General features: G+C 42.7%; 1 gene segment (V, D, J or C); it reads left to right on the top strand.

Annotated features, from left to right (window-relative positions):
- The window catches only part of LOC127529220 (T cell receptor alpha variable 9-2-like), a 314,833-nt gene that overhangs the window by 246,858 nt on the left and 46,650 nt on the right, over positions 1–21,325 (top strand).

The following is a 21,325-nucleotide window of genomic DNA, read 5'->3' as shown; positions in this document are numbered from 1 at the left end:
TAGCCAATTCAAAAACTTAGGTTTATTTTTCTAATTATTAAATACATGGTATTTTAAAATGCTTTTAAGTGTAAAGGAAAGGCGAATTACTTTACTCATTTAAGTGTGTTGAATTTACCTAATTTAGCTCAAAAAACTTGATGCGATCTGTTGCATTATTTATTTATTTTTAGACCTGAAACATTAGTTTTTAGAGTGATTTCCCCATGAAACACTTGTCGTCTAATTTCCCATAACAATTACTTTGTATTTGTTTCCTAGTGTCAAATTAAAATACATTATATTATTTTAAACAAAACCAGTTAGAAAATCAATTAAGTAATGAAGCAAGCTTATAATGAAATGAAATTATAAAACAAGAAAATAAGTACATTAATAAAGAAAACAAGGAAAATATTTATAATTAGTAAATGTTTTTGCCATACTTGAAGTGTTAATTGACTACCCTAATTTACCATTGTCATAAAATAGATAGCTAAAGCATTATTCTGTATTGAGGCAATTATCAGGAAAAATATTTAAACTGGTCAGGAAAGGGATTGGCGGCACGGTGGCGCAGTGGGTAGCGCTGCTGCCTCGCAGTCGGAACCTGGGGACCTGGGTTCACTTCCCGGGTCCTTCCTGTGTGGAGTTTGCATGTTCTCCCCGTGTCTGCGTGGGTTTCCTCCGGGTGCTCCGGTTTCCTCCCACAGTCCAAAGACATGCAGGTTAGGTGGATTGGCGATTCTAAATTGGCCCTAGTGTGTGCTTGGTGTGTTTGTGTGTGTCCTGCGGTGGGTTGGCACCCTGCCTGGGATTGGTTCCTGCCTTGTGCCCTGTGTTGGCTGGGATTGGCTCCAGCAGACCCCCGTGACCCTGTGTTCGGATTCAGCGGGTTAGAAAATGGATGGATGGAGGAAAGGGATTGATGAGGTATATTTTATTTGTGTTTCTATTTTTATTGTTATATGCCCATTTACTGTTTCTGCTTTTTCTATTACTGAATTGTGGGATATCACAGCATATCCTGGCAGTAACACATACAAGGCAAGAGTCAATCCTGGACATTACATCAGTCTAGCAAGAACACACTCATGCATACATCAGCATTTGCTCACATATGACCATAGAAGAGTTGCAAGTTAACCCAATATACAAACGTATGTGAAGAAATCTTAACATCTAGAGAAAACCTACATGGACACCGTCAGAACTAATGAACTCCACACAAACAGTGGCCAGGCTGGACTTTAAAAATAGGTTCAATGGGTCATGAGCCACCAAATTTAATAATGCATCATGATGGCACCACTTTTTTATATGCATATAGTTGCTTTTTGTATTGGGGTGGCAGGGTAGAAAATGTGAACTTTGTTTTGATTTCTGGAGTGGTCATTATTCACATTTAATTTTGTGCATTTCATCATTACTCAATGAGCTATCTCCCTTCCTTATCCTAAAGACATCCATGTTAAATTAATTCCCTTATTGCTGATGTATATATGTAAACTACTCAAAATAATTAAAGGAACACTTTTTAATCAGAGTGCTCCATTGCGCAAGGAGGAACAGGATGAGCACTGCCAGAGCCCTACAAAATAACCTCCAGCAGGCCACTCGTGTGAATGTCTCTGACCAAACAGACTTCATGAGGGTGGCCTGAGGACCCGATGTCTTCTAGTGGGCCCTGTGCTCACTGCCCGTCATCGTAGACCTCAATTGGCATTTGCCATAAAATACCAGAATTGGCAGGTCCACCACTGGCAACCTGTGCTTCTCACAGATGAGAGCAGGTTCACCCTGAGCACATGTGACAGACGGGAAAGGGTCTGGTGAATGTTATGCTGCCTGTAACATCATTCAGCATAACCAGTTTGGTAGTGGATCAGTGATGGTCTGGGGAGGCATATCCATTGTCAGGCATCCATGCAAGCAAGTGGGGGTCATACAAAATACCGAGTACGATTTTGAGTTGCTGAAATGAAATTTCGGCAAAAAGACTAGCCTGGTAAATCATTTTTTCACTTTGAATTTCGGGGTGTCTTTGAATTCAACCCTCTGTATGTTGATAATTTTCATTTCCATCAAACGATGTGGCATCCTTTCGTTCCTAACACATTACCCAGTCCATATCAGTATAGATATCCAGCATAATTTTTCCCATTGAGATCTTATGTGTTTTCAAAGTGTTCAATTTTTTTGATCAGTTTATAATAATTGTTTTATCGGATGTCCTGCTTACTGTTGGATCCAACCTTGTAATCTACTGCTGCTATGAAATGTTTTGGTCCCCTGTAATCAAAAAAACAGGTTTAGAAAAGAGGTGAATCTACATGTTATTTTTCACTTTCATACAGTTTTCAGAGCTTCTCTGTATTTTGCAGAAAACATTTTCCTCAACAAATAAGGATTATGATTACTGCTGAGAAAATTTTTAAAAGGTGGCATTAAGTAAAATATGAGAATGTTTTTATAATTCTAATTGATATATTTTAAATTTTGTAAAAATATGTACTTTAAATGTAAAATTTCCATTGTTGTGCAATGAAGTGTTTGTTTTCAATAGAAATGAATCTGAAGCTTTCCACAGATAATGTATACATGAATTTTGGAAGTGTCTTGTCTAGTAGTCACAATAATAGGAAAAATACATCTTAATTGTTTTATAAACTTAATTTTCATTTACATAAACAGTGATATTTATTCAAAAAAGTAAATTAAGGTTTCAGATACTATCATGTTGACCCTGAACTGTTCTCACAATGGTGTGAAGTATTACATAATACTCAGGCTAAACAAAGAAAACTGAGCTGAAACCCTAACAAAACATATGTACACAAGGAAAGACATTTGCTCTCCTTTGAAAGGTATTTGATAGGGAAATACATGTGCCTATATGTATGTTTCCTTCTGCCATAGCTGTGAATTGGGAGTTATAGAAAGAAAGTATCCAAAGTCACACAATCACGATTAGAGGAAAGTTTGCAGACTCAATTATCCACCAGACCAGGGGTTGGCACTGTCAGATAACACTTTCTCTGTTTCCTCCTATGCAGATCATCAGAAGGAAGTCCCATCTGACAATCTCACTTCTGGTCCCTGCTCTACTGATCTCAATTTCCATCCCAGCTCTTCTGGACCCACTTCTGGTCCCAGCTCTCTCGACATCACTTCCTCCTCTGATTATATACAACCACCATTTTGTCTACTGCAATTTAGTTCTGTATTGAGTCTGGTCTGAAAAGACACTTCTTCTTCTTCTTTCGGCTGCTCCCTTTAGGGGTCACCACAGCAGATCATATTGTTGCATATCTTTCTGTTCTCTACATCGTGCTCTGTCACACCCACCACCTGAATGTCCTCTCTCACCACATCCATAAATCTTCTCTTAGGCCTTCCCATTTTCCCCTTTCCTGGCACCTCTATCTTTAACATCCTTCTCCCAATATACCCAACATCTCTCCTCTGCACATGTCCAAACCAACACAATCTTGCCTCTCTGACTTTGTCTCCCAACCATACAATCTAAGCTGACCCTCTAATGTACTGATTTCTATTCCTATCCATCCTCGTCACACCCAGTGCAAATCTTAGCATCTTTAACTCTGCCACCTCCAGCTCTGTCTCCTGCTTTCTGGTCAGTGCAACCATCTCCAACCCATATAACAAAGCTGGTCTTACTACCGTCCTGTAGACCTTCCCTTTCACTCTTGCTGATACCCGTCTGTCACAAATTACTCCTGACACTCTTCTCCACTCATTCCATCCTGCCTACAATCTCTCTTCCACAATCCCCATTACACTGTACTGTTTATACAAAGTATTTAAACTTATGCACCTTCGCCAACTCTACTCCCTGCATCCTCACCATTCCACTACCTCCCTCTCATTTACACACATATATTCTGTCTTGTTCCTACTGACTTTAATTCCTCTCCTCTCTAGAGCATATCTCCACCTATCCAGGGTGTCCTCAACCTGCTCTCACTACAGATCACAATGTCATCAGCAAACCTCATAGTCCAAGGGGATTCTTGTCTAATCTCATCTGTCAACCTGTCCATCACCATTGCAAATAAAATACATATCCTGTACAATTCTTATGTAGTTCTCTGCCACTCCCAACTTCCTTATACAATACCACAACTCTTCTCAAAGGCACCCTGTCATATGCTTTCTCCAGGTCCACAAACACACAATGCAACTCCTTCTGGCCTTCTCTATACTTCTCCATCAACACCCTCAGAGCAAACATTGCATCTGTGGTGCTCTTTCTTGGCATGAAACCATACTGCTGCTCACTAATCATCACCTCCTTTCTTAACCTATCATCCACTACTCTTTCCCAAACCTTCATGCTATGGCTCATCAATTTTATCTCTCTGTAGTTACTATACCTCTGCACATCCCCTTTATCCTCTTCCTCTGTATACTCTCCTGTACTTCTCCATTCCACCACCAGGTTTCCTTTTCCTCCTTCCTCTGTCCAGATGTCACACGAAGCACCCTTCTTGCTGTCACCCTTACTACTTCTGCTGTAGTTGCCCAGCTGTCTGGTAACTCTTCATTGCCACCCAGTGCCTGTCTTACCTTCTCCCTAAACTTGCAGTCTTCCTTTTTCAACTTCCACCATTTGATCCTTGGCTCTGTTCTCACTCTCCTCCTCTTCTTCATCTCCAACGTCATCCTACAGACCACTGTCCTATGCTGTCTAACTACACTTTCCCCTGCCACCACTTTGCAGTCTTTAATCTGCTTCAGATTGACTCTTCTACATAGGATATAATCTACCTGTGTGCATCTTCCTCCACTCTTTTACATCACCCTATGTTCCTCCCTCTTCTTAAAATACATATTCACCACAGCCATGCTCATCCCACATAAGATTCCAACAATAGTCTTCCATCATGTGTTCATCCTATCTTCCTTGGTATCTGGCTTCCATTGTTTTTATGTCTTTGTGAAACCTTTCAACTTGTTGTTTGCTTAAGTCAGCAAGGTTCTCTGGAAAGCAATGTAAGTGACTTTAACACTCATGTTACAGCCAAGCTTGTTGAAATGATAGAGCATATCCTCTACTAATTGTGTGTAGTTGTCTGCCTTCTTGTTGCCAAGAAAGTTTTTCACAAGAACAAATGAAGATCAGGCAAATGATTTGATTTCATTCATTAATGCTATGATATGTGGGTCATTTATAAGTTGTCTGATCTGTAGAAAATTGAAAAATTCCTGCCTTCAGTTTCCATGGTAAGTCCACCATTTACTCAATCTTCACACCTACGCCTGTAATAATTTCACAGAGGAGCAGTGCAATAATTTTATTGAATATTTCACCTGTAAAGTGGACAGCATCCGCTCTTCATTGTCTGCCTCCAGCCCTCCATCGCTGGATGTTTCTACATCAAAGCAAATGGGCTGCCTTTCCCAGTTCCTCTGTACCACAGTTAAAGAAGTTGAAGACATCATACAGAGGATGCGACCTTCAATGTGTTCATTGGACCCTTTTCCTACTCCTCTGATAAAAGCTAATGTATCAGATATAAGCCCTCTTATTGCTGACATCATTAATCACTCTCTCCAGAGCTGCTTAGTCCCACTGGCCTTGAAAACTGCAAAAATTAGACCTCATTTAAAAAAATCCTCTTTGGATCCTGAAGTGATAGCAAACTATCGTCCAATCTCCAACCTTCCATTTTTGTCTAAGGTTTTGGAAAAGGTTGTTTTGGTTCAGCTTCAGGATCACCTCAAAAAATTCAATCTGTTTGAAAAATTTCAGTCTGGTTTCCGAACTTCTTACAGCACAGAGACAGCCCTGGTCAGAGTCACCAATGACCTCCTAATGGCTGCTGATCAGGGCTCTCCATAACACCTTATCCTCCTGGACCTTACAGCTGCATTTGATACGGTAGATCATAATATTCTCCTTCATCATCTTCACTATACAATTGGACTTTCTGGCATTGGTTTCGAGTGGTTCAAGTCCTATCTTACAGACAGGACTAAGTATGTGGCCTTGGGGGATGCTAAATCTCATACCCACACTCTCACCTGTGGAGTCCCACAAGGATCAGTCCTTGGGCCGACCCTCTTTAATATCTATATACTACCCCTGGGTCACATCATCCGCAAGCATGGAGTTTCATTCCATTGCTATGCCAATGCAGCTCTATGTGAGACTGGATTCGACTTCTCTTACACCTCCATCAACTTTTTCCTCTTGCTTGAATGAGATTGAGGCCTGGATGTCCAATAACTTCCTCAAGATGAACAGCACCAAAACTCTTTTAATTGCTCTTTTAAAAAGCTCTTTTAATTGGCAACCCCCATCAGCTTCGTTCCTCTGTAAATTGTATTTCCTTTTCTGATCGTACCATTACCCTCTACCCTTCTGTTACAAATCTGGGTGTCAAGTTAGACTCCCATCTGTCATTTGATGTACATATCCATCACCTTTGTAAAATTGCATTCCTTCATTTCTGAAACATAGCCAAACTCCGTCCCTATCTCTCCCTCTGTGATGCTGAAAAGCTGGTTCATGCCTTTGTCTCCTCCAGACTGGACTATTGTAATGGACTCCTCATTGGGATACCAAACAAGAGCCTTCAAAAGCTCCAACAAATTCAAAATAGTGCTGCAAGAATTCTGATGAGGGTGCGGAAATATGAACATATCTCACCAATCCTTTGGTCACTTCATTGGCTCCCTATCCATCTCCGTTTCGAATACAAACTCTGTTTGTTTACTCACAAGTGTATCCATGGAAATGCTCCACAATATCTTAAAGAACTCCTTATATTACAATCCACTACAAGAAACCTCCGTTTTACAAATACCCACCGCCTTTACACCCCTGCGACCAATCTTCATACAATGGGTGACGAGCCTTTGCAGCCGCTGCTCCACGGCTCTGGAATGCCCTACCAGAGAGCCTGAGAACACAGCAGATTGTGGGCTGTTTTAAAAAACAGCTAAAGACTTTTCTATTTAGGAAAGCATATTAACAAGAATGCTATAATTATTGTTGTTTTATCTGTGTTTTTATCTTGCCTTGCCTTTGTTTAATCTTTTTATGTTGCACTTTGAGATTTACTGCTAATGTAAAGTGCCCCTATAAACAAAATGCATTATAACTTATGCGCTATGTATTCTGCGCACAAACCGTCTTTATTCAAAACCTTTACAAATTGTTTCATCAGGCCTAGCTTTATATGTAGAGGTAGCAGTATGATTCTATCTCATGCTACCAAAGGTTCATTGATTATATTTTGTCCTCTAACCACCATATATTCCCTCGGAGGCCAGTCTTTTCTTGTCCAATGTTCATGTTTGGCTCTACTGTTCCATGGGAAAAAAGCGAGGATGCTTTGTGCAGCCACGTTGTTGACGAAGAAGAAAATTAACCATCTTTAAGTCTATATACAAATCACCCATTGATGATAATTTATCCTTTATAAGACTAAAGAAATTGCCTTGTATTCTTCTTTCATCCTGGTGTAGTGACCAATTCAATCATATCAAAGAAACTAGAGCTAATGCAGTCCATCCAATGCAATTTTCTGAATCAGAGCCTTAACTAACTCCAGGAACAGGCCTAAAAACCAAGACACCAAGAAACATTTTTTTTTGTTGGGCTGTGTATTCCTTTTGAATATGTTGGGGTGATATTGTAATACCCCTGGATTCCTCAGCCAGAGGAAATAAATACATCTTAGTCCTTGTGGATTATGCCACTCTCTATCCCAAAGCTGTCCCATTGCATATAGCTGTAAGAACATCACATGGAAATTAGTAGGGTTCTTTGCAAGAGGCAGCATCCCTAAAGAAGTCCAAACAAACCAGGGGATGCCTTTCACATCGGATATGTTCAAGGAAGTGGTCAAGTTACTCAAAATAAAGCATTAAAAAACATTGGTATATCATACTCGAACCAATGGTTTAGTAGAGAGGGTTAACCAGATCTTCAAACAGATGAGGCACAAGGTGGTTAGTGAGGATGGGAGAAACTGGGATCAGTTGCTCTACCTTGTAAAATTTGCCTATTTTGGAAGGCCTCTACGGGTTTCTTCCCTTTTGAGTTACTATACAGGCGACAACCCTGGGGCATATTGGATATCCTAAAGGAAGATTGGGAGGAAGAGACCCTCCTTTCCAAAAATGTTTTAGAATATAACACGCAATTACACAATAGATTTGTAAAAATTTGACCCTTTATAAAAGAGCACATGGATAAGGCACAAACATCACAGGCCTGTTGCTATGACGGCAGCATGACTCTTTGGGAGTTCCAACCTTGTTTCCACCTCCTAAATTACTGACCCATTGGCAAGGTCCATATGAAGTTAAGGAGAGGAACAGACTCGTTGATTATTTGGTGAAGCAACCGAATCGTCATAAGAGCGAATGGGTGTATCATGTCAACCTGCTGAAGCTGTGGAACCCAGAACCCTCCTCTGGCAAGCTCTGTTCTTTCTGCACTTGAAAAATACACTTTAATTTCGGCTCCGATCTATTGACCAAACAGCGACAGGAACTGGAAACAGTCCTGCAGGTGGTAAGTGAAAAACCAAAGTGGACCTCTCTTATTGTGCATGATATAGTGACAGAATCCTGGGTGGTTGTCAGAGAATACCTATAGAGAATCCTGGAGGCAAAACCTGCTGAAGTATAACTTGAGATCAAGCGCATGTTGGACTTAGGTGTAATAGAGGAAAGTCATAGTCCCTAGTCCAGTCCTATAGTCTTAGTCCCTAAGACTGATGGCCGTTGGAGGTTTTGCAACGTCTTTTGTCTGCTTAATCAGTTTTCCTAATTTGACGCTTATCCAATGCCATGAGTATAGACATCCTTAAACAGGTCAGTAAAGCAGAATATATTTTAGCTCCCTTGACATGACAAAACGGTACTGGCAGGCTCCTTTAACAGACTCCACAAAGGTAAAGACGGTATTTAGCATCCGTAGTGGACATTGGAAGCATCATGTCCTTCCATCTGGATTGAATGGGGCTCCAGCTACCTCCCTGCATCTGGTAGATAGAGTGCTACGTCCCCACAATTCCTATAGTGCTGCCTATTTGGATGACATTGTCATCTACTTCCAGCTCATGGAAGGAACACCTACTTCAGGTTAAAGCAGTGCTTTATTCATTTGGTAAAGCCGATCTTTAGATTAATCTCAAGAGAGGACAAATATTTAGGCTTCCTGTTGGGGAGTGGTACAGTTAGACCACAGTGTTCTAAAGTTGATACCATTCCGAAGTGGCCACATCCAAAGACCAAGATACAGCAGGTTACTATCGCCTGTTTGTGCCCCATTTCTCCGAGAGAGCGGTGCCCTTGACAAATCTTACAAAGAAGCAGGCCCCAAACACTGCTGGTATGGGATTCAAAAGCAGACACAGCATTTTGTGACCTAAAGCAAGCCCTATCATCAGTACCAGTATTGATGACACGAAATTTCTTTCTACATTGAGCCAGAGCATCAATGGAATTAAGAACCTTGTTATGTTCCTGAGCCAGAAACTTTTGGCCAAGAAACCAAGTATGTAGTTACCCAGCTGAGGTATTATCTCCTAGGCTGTGAGTTTACCCTGGTTACTGACCATGGCCATCTCCAGTGGATGACGGTACCCTTGAGTCACAAAGTGGGTTTTGGAATTACATTTATAGGTGCATGATTAGGAGACAGTTTATGGGCTTGAATCAGTGAGATTACTGCGGTGGGCTGGCGCCCTGCCTGGGGTTTGATTCCTGCCTTGCACCCTGTATTGGCTGGGATTGGCTCCAGCAGACCACTGTGACCCAGTATTTAGGATATAGCAGGTTGGATAATGGATGGATGGATAAGTGTGATTATCCACCAGACCAGGGGTTGGCACTACCAAATAATGCTTTATCTCTTTCCTCCTCTGCAGACCATCAGAAAGGCAGTCCTTCCTGACAACCTCACTTCCGGTCCCGTCCGACAACCTCACTTCCTGTCCCAGCTCTTCTGACCTCACTTTTGGTCCCGGCTCTACTGATAGCACTTCCTCCTATGACTACATATAACCACCATTTTGTCTATTGCAGTTCAGCTCAGCTCTTCAAACCTTTTTTGTTCTTCTTGAGATGTCTTCATACCAAATTATTATATTCTCAGGCAAGAGAATATGATGGATTGATAAGATACTCTTCCCCACAAAACAAAGTCAAACACCATCCCCTAAGACTTAAACCACATATGCACAAAAAAAGAGTCAAAGTCAATGTTTGTTTTTGTGTTCTACATCAACTGAAAGAGTAGATATGATATGATGTTATTTTCAGGGTGGTGAAGACAATGTGTGAAATACACACAAAACTTTGAAACCTTGGGGCCAAGAAAGAAAAAAGCAAAACAGGTTCTTTCCTAGATTATTTTACATATAATACTATTAAATCACATTTCAGTTGTTTCATAGTTTTTTTATTCAAATACAATGACTGCAGACATATCAGTGGCCAAAATATCAGTCAGCCAAGTGTCCATCTCATTAACGTAAAGGTCAGGATCTTTTGAATCTTATACTTTGAATGGACATTAACCCATACTATAAGAGACACCATGAGCTGGGAAGTGAGGAGGATATAAAAGGAAAGTTTGACATTAAAAAAGTGAAAGGGAGGCTTTGTAGTATACCCAAAGGAGTAGTGAATCTCTCCTCCATCATAAACCTAAAGAAGATTAGCAAACAATGTGACTGATCTGACACATGCATTCATCCATCTCACGAGCAGTTTGTCTATATTGAGCAACACCAGTTGTCTATACAAAGAACATCTAGTATAAATCTGATACAACCAGAGGATGTTCACCTTGGCCTTGTTTTCCTCTGAGCTCCAGAGCCCAGCCCTAATCATTGAGAATAATACTCATTGAATTAGAATCTAGTACCACCATGCATGTAAACAATACATATTAATAGAAGAAAAAGAGAGCAAAATAGAAAGAAAAGGCAGAAAAATATTTTAGCTTGTAATATTCAGCTTGCAAACACCTTCTTATTTTTAACTCAGTTAACTATCTACATTCATGCAAAATAAAAATCAATAATGTGTTTAGGCCTCAGTTCGATGATCGACTTTGTGGTCATGTCGTCGGACTTGCGGCCACATGTCTTGGACACTCGGGTGAAGAGAGGGGCGGAACTGTCAACTGATCACCACCTGGTGGTGAGTTGGCTTCGATGGTGGGGGAGGATGCCGGTCAGGCGTGGTAGGCCCAAACGTGTTGTGAGGGTCTGCTGGGAACGTCTGGCAGAGCCCCCTGTCAGAAGTAGCTTCAACTCCCACCTCCGGCAGAACTTCGACCACATCCCGAGGGAGGTGGGGGACATTGAGTCCGAATGGGCCATGTTCCGTGCCTCTATTGTTGAGGCAGCTGACCGGAGCTGTGGCCGTAAGGTGGTCGGTGCCTGTCGTGGCGGCAATCCCCGAACCCGTTGGTGGACACCGGCGGTGAAGGATGCCGTCAAGCTGAAGAAGGAGTCCTACAGGACCCTTTTGTCCTGTGGGACCCTGGAGGCAGCTGATAGGTACCGGCAGGCCAAGCGGAATGCGGCTTTGGTGGTTGCTGAGGCAAAAACTCGGGCGTGGGAGGAGTTTGGGGAGGCCATGGAAAACGACTTTCGGACGGCTTCGAAGAGATTCTGGTCCACCATCCGGCGTCTCAGGAAGGGGAAGCAGTGCAGTGTCAACACTGTATATGGTGGGGATGGTGCGCTGCTGACCTCGACTCGGGACGTTGTGGGTCGGTGGGGGGAGTACTTCGAAGACCTCCTCAATCCCATTAACATGCCTTCCAATGAGGAAGCAGAGCCTGGGGACTCAGAGGTGGGCTCCCCCATCTCTGGGACTGAGGTCACCGAGGTGGTCAAAAAACTCCTTGGTGGCAGGGCCCCGGGGGTGGATGAGATACGCCCGGAGTTCCTCAAGGCTCTGGATGTTGTAGGACTGTCTTGGTTGACACGCCTCTGCAACATCGCATGGACATCAGCGACAGTGCCTCTGGATTGGCAGACCGGGGTGGTAGTCCCCCTCTTTAAGAAGGGGGATCGGAGGGTGTGTTCCAACTACAGAGGGATCACACTCCTCAGCCTCCCTGGAAAAGTCTATTCAGGGGTCCTGGAGAGGAGGGTCCGTCGGATAGTCGAGCCTCGGATTCAGGAGGAACAGTGTGGTTTTCGTCCTGGTCGCGGAACAGTGGACCAGCTCTATACCCTTAGCAGGGTCCTGGAGGGTGCATGGGAGTTTGCCCAACCAGTCTACATGTGTTTTGTGGACTTGGAAAAGGCATTCGACCATGTCCCTCGGGGAATCCTGTGGGGGGTACTCCAAGAGTATGGGGTACCGGCCCCCCTGATAAGGGCTGTTCGGTCCCTGTACAATCGGTGCCAGAGCCTGGTCCGCATTGCCGGCAGTAAGTCGAACCCGTTTCCAGTGAGAGTTGGACTCCGCCAGGGCTGCCCTTTGTCACTGATTCTGTTCATAACTTTTATGGACAGAATTTCTAGGCGTAGCCAGGGCGTTGAGGGGGTCCGGTTTGGTGGGCTCAGGATTGGGTCACTGCTTTTTGCAGATGATGTTGTCCTGTTTGCTTCATCAGGCCGTGATCTTCAGCTCTCTCTGGATCGGTTCGCAGCCGAGTGTGAAGCGGCTGGAATGAGAATCAGCACCTCCAAATCCGAGACCATGGTCCTCAGCCGGAAAAGGGTGGAGTGCCCTCTCAGGGTTGGTAGCGAGATACAGCCCCAAGTGGAGGAGTTCAAGTATCTCGGGGTCTTGTTCACGAGTGAGGGAAGAATGGAGTGTGAGATCGACAGGCGGATCGGTGCGGCATCTGCAGTAATGCGGGCTCTGCATCGGTCTGTCGTGGTGAAAAAGGAGCTGAGCCGCAAGGCGAAGCTCTCAATTTACCGGTCGATCTATGTTCCTACCCTCACCTATGGTCATGAACTATGGGTAGTGACCGAAAGAACGAGATCGCGAATACAATCAGCTGAAATGAGTTTCCTCCGCAGGGTGTCTGGGCTTTCCCTTAAAGATAGGGTGAGAAGCTCAGTCATCCGGGAGGGGCTCAGAGTAGAGCCGCTGCTCCTCCGCATCGAGAGGAGTCAGATGAGGTGGCTCGGGCATCTGATCAGGATGCCTCCTGGACGCCTCCCTGGTGAGGTGTTCCGGGCACGTCTAACCGGGAGGAGGCCCCGGGGAAGACCCAGGACACGTTGGAGGGACTATGTCTCTCGACTGGCCTGGGAACGCCTTGGGATTCTCCCGGAAGAGCTAGAAGAAGTGGCCAGGGAGAGGAAAGTCTGGGCATCTCTGCTCAAGCTGCTGCCCCCGCGACCCGACCTCGGATAAGCGGGAGACAATGGATGGATGGATGGATGGATGAATGGATGGATGGATGGATGGATGTTTAGGCTTTACCTTGCTAATTGTGTAGCAATTAGTAGTACGTGAGCCTGTCAAATGTGACTGTTCTGGAGTGTGTAAAATGGCTGCATTGTACGTGACAAACATAGGGCCAACAAAGCACAAATGCTGACACTTCCAATTTGAGCATGCATTACAGTTGTCCGTACATTCCTATCTCCTGGGTTTATAAAAAGATTTTTACATTTCATCTCCTGAAGTAACATTTTTAGGTTCTTTCTAACATGCCAAGACCTCTCTTCCACCTTGCTGGCCTTGGACCACAGTCATATTTCCAGGGTTTGTCTTCCTCTGACTGCCTGTCACTTTGCACACATGAGGTGCAGTGATGTACTTTGACTATCTTTAAAGTTGTCCCCTGTAAAAAGGTCTGTGATGTGGATGCACTCTGCCTATGCCAACTGTGCAGTGCTTACATAAACTGTAATTTAGTCTTGCTTTATCTTCCAATCCACTGGATCTCACACTCTACTCTCTCTGGAACACAATGTTTTTCAATTACAAAATCACATGCATACAATTAGATTATGCTAATTAAGGTAAAACATCAATACAAACATACAACATTAGGAACACAGTAATCATTATTTCCCAATAGTCCCAAAACAGTCAACAAAAGGCACACTTAGATATATTAACAAATGTATATTAACTGTTAAGATCAAGATATTAAGTCCATCCTTTTCATACATGATGTGCTGGTGTTCTAATGAAGCATGGTAATCCTGTTCTTGATAAGCCTAAATCACATAAATCATCAACTTAAATCACTAAAGAGGGTGTTCAGAGTGCAGTGGGTAAACTAGTAAGGGAAACAATTCTCTGTGGCTGCTTTCTGTCCACAACAGAGATACTGCCTTACAAAACTATGATAGAAAGGTTCTTCAAGGCATTTCATGTTACCTGGGTTAGTGGTACTATAAAGATGTAGTACTGTAGTGCCAGTGTCATTCCAGGTGAACAGATTTTACTGCAGCTTGTCCTTTTGGGAGTCTTGTGACTTTGACTAAGGCTTAGAGGTGTATGAAGCAGTACAAGACCAAAAGAAAAAATATAACAATGTATGTCACTCTCTGATCCTATTTATATTTATTTTAAATTTGCATCACTTCAAAGCAGGCTTCTGTGGCATATACCCACGAGTCCATTATTTGGCTGAGACTACTATTAGAAAACAATGTCCCGCACAGCTCGTTTATAACATAATATCTTATAATCTAATCAATGGTGCTGTTTGTAAATAGCTCATATGTGACAGGCCTTTAAAACAAGAATGTGTGATCTTTAATCTATTTTGCTAAACAGTCTTTCACCCAAAAAAGTCAGCAAGTTATTTTCACATTGCTTGTTTTTTGTAGAATAAGAAAAATATTCAGGTATAAAACCCATTCAGAAAATCAGAAGATGTGTCAACTCTGGGATTAAAAATTCAGTCTGCAGGTGAGAGACAGAAGGCTGTGTAAAATGAATAGACTCAACACACTTAAAAGGTTTGGGGCAGCCACCCGTATATTATTCCTGGCTGCAAAAGAGTCTTTTTAAATACAGAGATGTTCTCTATACCGAGTCCAAAACAGAACTGTCGATGGTTTGTCAAGATGGTGGTTTTAAGGGATTGGACAGGAAGTGATGTAAGGGAACCGGAAGTGATGTTCTTCATTAGTCAGAGTAGGTGCCGGAAGTGATAATCTTCTAGGCACCGGAACCGGAAGTGATATTTTTCTGGGTGCCAGAACTGGAAGTGATGTCTTCTGTTCTAAATCAGACAGGTTTTCCTGGAGAAGGTTTAGTGCACCCCGCCACCCCCTGGCCTGGCGTGGAATTACCTTTGCTTGGTCCATACAACGTCTTCCTAGTTGCACGTGTGTGACATGGCCCCCCCCTCAGCCCAGACCCATCGGGTCTGGCGTACCAGTCCGAGAAGTCGTGGCATCGAGAAAGGGCATCAGCATTGGCGTGCAGTACACCTCGGGAATAAACGACCGAATACTTATAAGGCTATAGATCTAAAAACCCCCTCGTGATGCGTGGATTGGACTCCCTATGCATGGCCATCCACTGTAAAGGTGCATGCTCTGGCACAAGACTGAATTCACACCCCAAGAGGTAATATCTCAGCTGAGTAATCGGCCATTTAATAGCCAAAGCTTCCCGCTCCACTGCCGCATACCTGGTTTCACGATCCAGCAGTTTCCGGCTGAGGTACATAATGGGGTGTTCAACTCCATCGATACTTTGGCTCAGCACGGCTCCAAGACCTGTGTCCGAAGCGTCCATCTGGAGGATGAAAGGCATAGAAAAGTCAGGCGCTTTCAATATAGGAGCTGATGTAAGGGCATTTTTAGGTCACTGAATGCAGCCTCTGATGTCTCATCCCATACCACATGATTAGGTTTCCCCTTCCTTGTGGGGTTTGTCAAGGGCGTTTCTCTATCAGTGAAACGGGGTACAAACCGGCGATAGTAACCCGCTAAGCCGAGAAAGGCCTGAATCTGCCTCTTGTTCATCGGACAGGACCAATTCAAAATGGCATCTACTTTAGAACACTGTGGTCTCACCAAACCCCGGCCCACTAGATAGCCTAAATATTTGGCTTCGACCAACCCAAAGTAACATTTCTTCAGCTTTTGCTAGTGACCGCAATACAGCTCGAACCTGCTGTAAGTGTTCCTCCCATGTGTTGGAATAGATAACAATGTCATCCAAGTAGGCAGCACTATATGAATTATGAGGACGGAGCACTTTGTCCACCAGACGTTGGAATGTCGCAGGTGCCCCATGTAATCCAAATGGGAGAACACGATACTGCCAGTGCCCACTAGGGGTGCTAAATGCTGTCTTTTCCTTAGCGGAGTCCGTTAGAGAAGGGTCTGGCTGCAGACCGTGCACTCTCAGCCACATGCACGCTCAGCCACTGACGTCAGATGCACGCTCAGCCACAATAGGAAGTGCAACAGGGGAGTCGTTTCCTGATTGCTAAGTTGGTACGTTTGCTAGTTATAGTCTTACCATTTATGAACGATATGGAATATTCTTAATCATGTTAACTTGTGCATATTCACGTTGTTTGGCTGGCCTGTGTTGGTTTATTAACATGTTTACCATTTTAACAGATCAAGTTAACCAAGGTAAATGCTTGCCTGTTATTGTGATTACTAGCAGTATGGCCGTGGTAGCGTAGCGAGAGCGCTGATGTTTAGAGCGTGCTAGTTTAGTGTTCCCGCTCTTATCCCAAGGAAAAAACAGTTATGCAACCATCATAACTTGCTAACATCATTTAAATTTAATGTATACAGTATTTACGTGTTAATAAAGAGTAAAATGAAAATAAAAAAATAGAACAATTCTGTGTTGTTAATAATCTTATATATCAGAACTGTAATACGTACTATACTTTACATGTCATGAGGTACCAAACTGTGATTAATAAATGGTGGAGGGAAAAGGACATTGGACACATCAGTAATCAAATGTTTATATATTTATTTATACATAACCCCCCCCCCCCCCTTCAAAAAAAAAAACCCCAACAACAAAACACAAACCAATAAAAAACATTGATTTAGTTAAGGAGGCAGCAGTACATAGTGAACTTCCTGCAATTCACCATTTCATCTAAAAATCTGTGCATGTCTTGCACATAGCTAAACCCAAAACAAAATGGAGCCAGAACATCATCTCTATTAACTAGTGAATCTTCCTCTGCATTCATTGCTTCGTACTCCTGCAAAGCCTTCCCAGCATCTTCCTCTGTCATAGTCAGTATCTGGGGCAACTGGATCAGACCAATGAATTGGTGTTGGCTGTCACTGCACCACTGACTGGCTGTTTTTGCATGTGCAAGGACAGATACCTTAGACAGGAATAAAAATTTGGTGTATTTATGTGTTTTATGCAATTATTTTTGATATATAAAAAACTGATAAAAAAATTTAGTTGTACTTTTGGCGGTATTGATGCATCCTCACATTCATCCTGTGCCTGCAAAACATAACACTTAGTTACAGTTATCTGGCTATGTGGTGGTTTCAGGACAGTACTACCTCTCTGGGAAAAAAATAACTGGACCACCTTGGATTACGTGCAGACATCCCACATTTTCTGTACTTCCAGATGTCCACTGCATTCTGATATAAGCGTCATGACTCCCTCAGACAACACAGAATATCGCAAATAGGTGGTTTTTGTGGGCAAGAGTCTGTATGAGACTGAGGGGGCATTCTGATTGGCCTCTCTTTGTGCTAAGTAAACCTACATGATTTTTCTGTACATGGGGCAAACACACCTTAGGGTCCAATTTGGATTCATATAATTTGTGGCTACATCTCATAACTTTTATTTATGCTACTGTCCATTACGATCTTTTTTATCACAAAGGAGTTTTCAATTTTCTAATGTGTTATACAAGTACCATAGTGGTTATCTCCCTGAATTGAGTTTTGCTGGGTTGGATATCTGCATTTTTGCCAGCTTTCAAAAAGATATGAATTAGGCAGATAAGTTGACAATGTTGGGCACATAAATACCCACTTGCATTGTTTGTGCATCTGCTGATTTAGATGGTCCAGTCTTGAAAAAGTCTCTATTAATTTGAAACAAGTGCCATTTACCAATGTTTTTGTGAGTACAGGATGTGCCATCAGTCGAATTATAGCAGACCATGACTCTACCAAGACGGCTATAATAATGTATTGTAGGCTCATGTATGGATAGCGTAATCTGCTTATTGGAGCCACCAAATTCCACCAGAACAGAAAATGGGACACAAGCTGCCCGTGCTGCTTTTTGCTGTTTTAGGCAAACTGCCTTCTTTTCATTCCCAAAAAATTTAAGGGCCACCATTTCATCTAGAACAATGGGATTTAAGATATCTTCAAAAGCAGTGTCCTGGCAATAATCAAGTGAGCCGAGATGTTCACACTGACTAAAAGGCAATCCACTTCTCTGAGCCAAAAGGTGGAATTGGCAGCATTCCTCCAGTTCTCATTTAACATGTTGAATGTTGCCTGTTGTCTTCCTTTGTACATGGACCGGAACAGAAAAACCATGGCCAGTTCGTTGAACTACTGACACTCCATTAGATACATCAACACAAATGCTGGAAAGATGAGACATGAGTGTTACATCCTGGGATATGTCTGTATGTTTTCTTAAGATGTGTGTGTCCAAATTCTTTTTGAGCAAATCTAATGAGCAATGAGGGCACTTTCTTGTATTTCTTGTTTTAGAACTGTTTTCTGGACCCAGCTCATTAGCTTGGGAGGGCTCTTGTACTGGTAGCGGTATGGTATGGGAAGGTTTTTGTGCCGGAACAGGTAGGTTGTGGGAAGATTCTTGTGCTGGAAAAAGTAGGCTGTGGGAAGGCTCAGATGCAGATTTTGAGCATATTTTTAGATGACACTCCATACTGTTTCTTCTAAGTATTGTCTTCATGCAAAACGGACAATGGTAGTGACCCTCAGACCTACATGGCAGATGGCAACGACATATTCTCTTATCTGTTAGAAATAAGAACAAGTAAAAGGTAACAAGTCAGTAAATAAATTAATCTTGAAACAAAGCATTCAGATGCTAAACAATGGGACTATTGTGGCTATTATATGGGCTATATCATGGTCTGTGTCCAGTAAATTTACAAGCACCTTAAGTGATTTTTTTCCATGTCTGTACAATGCCTTAAAGTAGACTGAAAACAGACTCTGTTACATGGGGGACTCTTACCAAATTTTTAAAATAATATTTTTCTCATGTCTTGCTAAAGTTTTCAGGTTTTTTGTACTTTAACATGCAAGAGTTCAGTGCATTTTTGCACATTAATTATTCATTCACCCTAGTTATATTGTAATAATCCACCTTGCATTACCTTCAAAAATGATTGCATTTTTTAAATGTCCATCTAAATGCTGTGGGATTCTTGCCAACCTCATAGACTGTAGGGCAGGGCATAGTGAACAATGATACAAAGTGCAACAATTCGTGCACTGTTGTGGCACAATAGCCTCACATCTTATGGAGGGGTGCATCTGTAAAAGCACAAAGAAACAACACATCTTTGTTTTATTAATAAGCTTAATAAACATTTTTACATCACTTTAATTCACACGAATTTAAATATGCTTCTGATATCTTAAGGTCGTAGACATGTGTCTATTTAACGGTAAGATAACGTGAGCTAACTGGCTAGTAGTCACCGTAACTGAAAACAAACTCACTCCAGTCATTAAAGAAAGAAGTTACTTAACGCACTTGACCAAAACATTTACACTGCAATAATGTGTGTATGGCATGAAATAAAATAAAACGTAACTATATAATTCGGTAAAAGAAATAATATAACGTAACTTAACATTCGCGTTGGCCTCGAAAACTAAGTTGGTGCTTGAGTGTCGGTTGCACTTCCTATTGTGGCTGAGCGTGCATCTAACGTCAGTGGCTGAGCGTGCATGTGGCTGAGCGTGCATGTGGCTGAGAGTGCACGGTCTGCAGCCAGACCCTTTTGGTCCGTTAAGGGAACCTGCCAGTACCCCTTAGTCATATCTAAAGTAGTCAAGAATTTAGAGTTACCTAGCCGCTCGAGGAGGTCGTCCACTCGCAGCATCGGATAGGCATCGAATTGGGAGACTTGGTTAAGCCGACGGAAGTCATTGCAGAACCTTTAACTTCCATCAGGCTTACTGACCATGACAATAGGACTCGACCAGGGACTATAACTTTCCTCAATCACACCAAGGTCCAGCATGCGTCTGATCTCCAGCTCCATGTCAACCTTTTTTGCTTCTGGAATTCTGTGTGGGTGTTCTCGGACTATAACCCCAGGTTTCGTCACAATGTCATGCGCAATCAGAGAGGTCCGTCCTGGACTTTCACTTACTACCTCAGGGACAGACAGGATAACTACTTCGAGCTCCTGTCGTTGTTGGCGAGTCAGATTATCTCCGAAATTAAGGTTTAATTTATGAGCAAAGAGAGAACAGGGCTGTCCGGTGGAGGGCTTGAGATCCCTGTCCTTCCACGGTTTCAGCAGATTGACATGATAAATCCGCTCGCTGGGACGAAGATTCGATTGTTTCACCAAATAATCGACCAATCCCTTTCTCTCCTTAATTTCATAGGGGCCTTGCCAATGAGCCAGTTATCTAGAATGTGAGGTAGGAACTAAAACCATGACTCGATCTCCCGGGCGGAACTCCCAAAGAGACGTACCACGGTTATAGCATTGGACCTGAGCTGCTTGCGCCTTTTCCATATGTGTTTTCAATATTGGTCTAATCTTTTCAAATCTATCGTGTAACTGTGCAACATATTCCAATACATTTATTGACGGGAGGGCCTCTTCCTCCCAGCCTTCTTTTAAAATGTGTAATATGCCCCGGGGTTGTCGTCCATATAGCAATTCAAAAGGTGAGAACCCCGTGGAGGCTTGTGGGACTTCCTGATATGCAAAAAGGACGAAGGGGAGGAGCTGATCCCAGTTCCTTCCGTCCTCGTTGACTACCTTATGTAACATTTGCTTGAAAGTTTGATTGAACCTCTCTACAAGACCGTCGGTTTGAGGGTGATATGCCAAGGTTTTTAAATGTTTTATTTGAAGTAGCTTGGCAGTTTCCCTGAATGTCTACGAGGTAAATGGCGTCCCTTGATCTGTCAGGATTTCTTTAGGGATGCCGACACGCGCAAATACACCCACTAATTCCCGTGCGATAGCTTTTGTAGTAGCTGAGTGCAGTGGAACAGCTTCTGGAAACCGGGTAGCATAATCTACCAGGACCATTATATATTTATGACCTCTGGCTGAGGGTTCTAGGGGTCCTACTATATTGACCCCAATACGCTCAAAAGGGACATCTATTAAGGGTAATGGAAGTAGAGGAGCACGGTCCCTCCTAGGAATCTG

This window comes from Erpetoichthys calabaricus, chromosome 9 (genome assembly GCF_900747795.2).
Source record: "Erpetoichthys calabaricus chromosome 9, fErpCal1.3, whole genome shotgun sequence".
Taxonomy (NCBI): Eukaryota; Metazoa; Chordata; class Cladistia; order Polypteriformes; family Polypteridae; genus Erpetoichthys; species Erpetoichthys calabaricus.
This window is presented reverse-complemented; position numbering and strand designations above follow the sequence as displayed.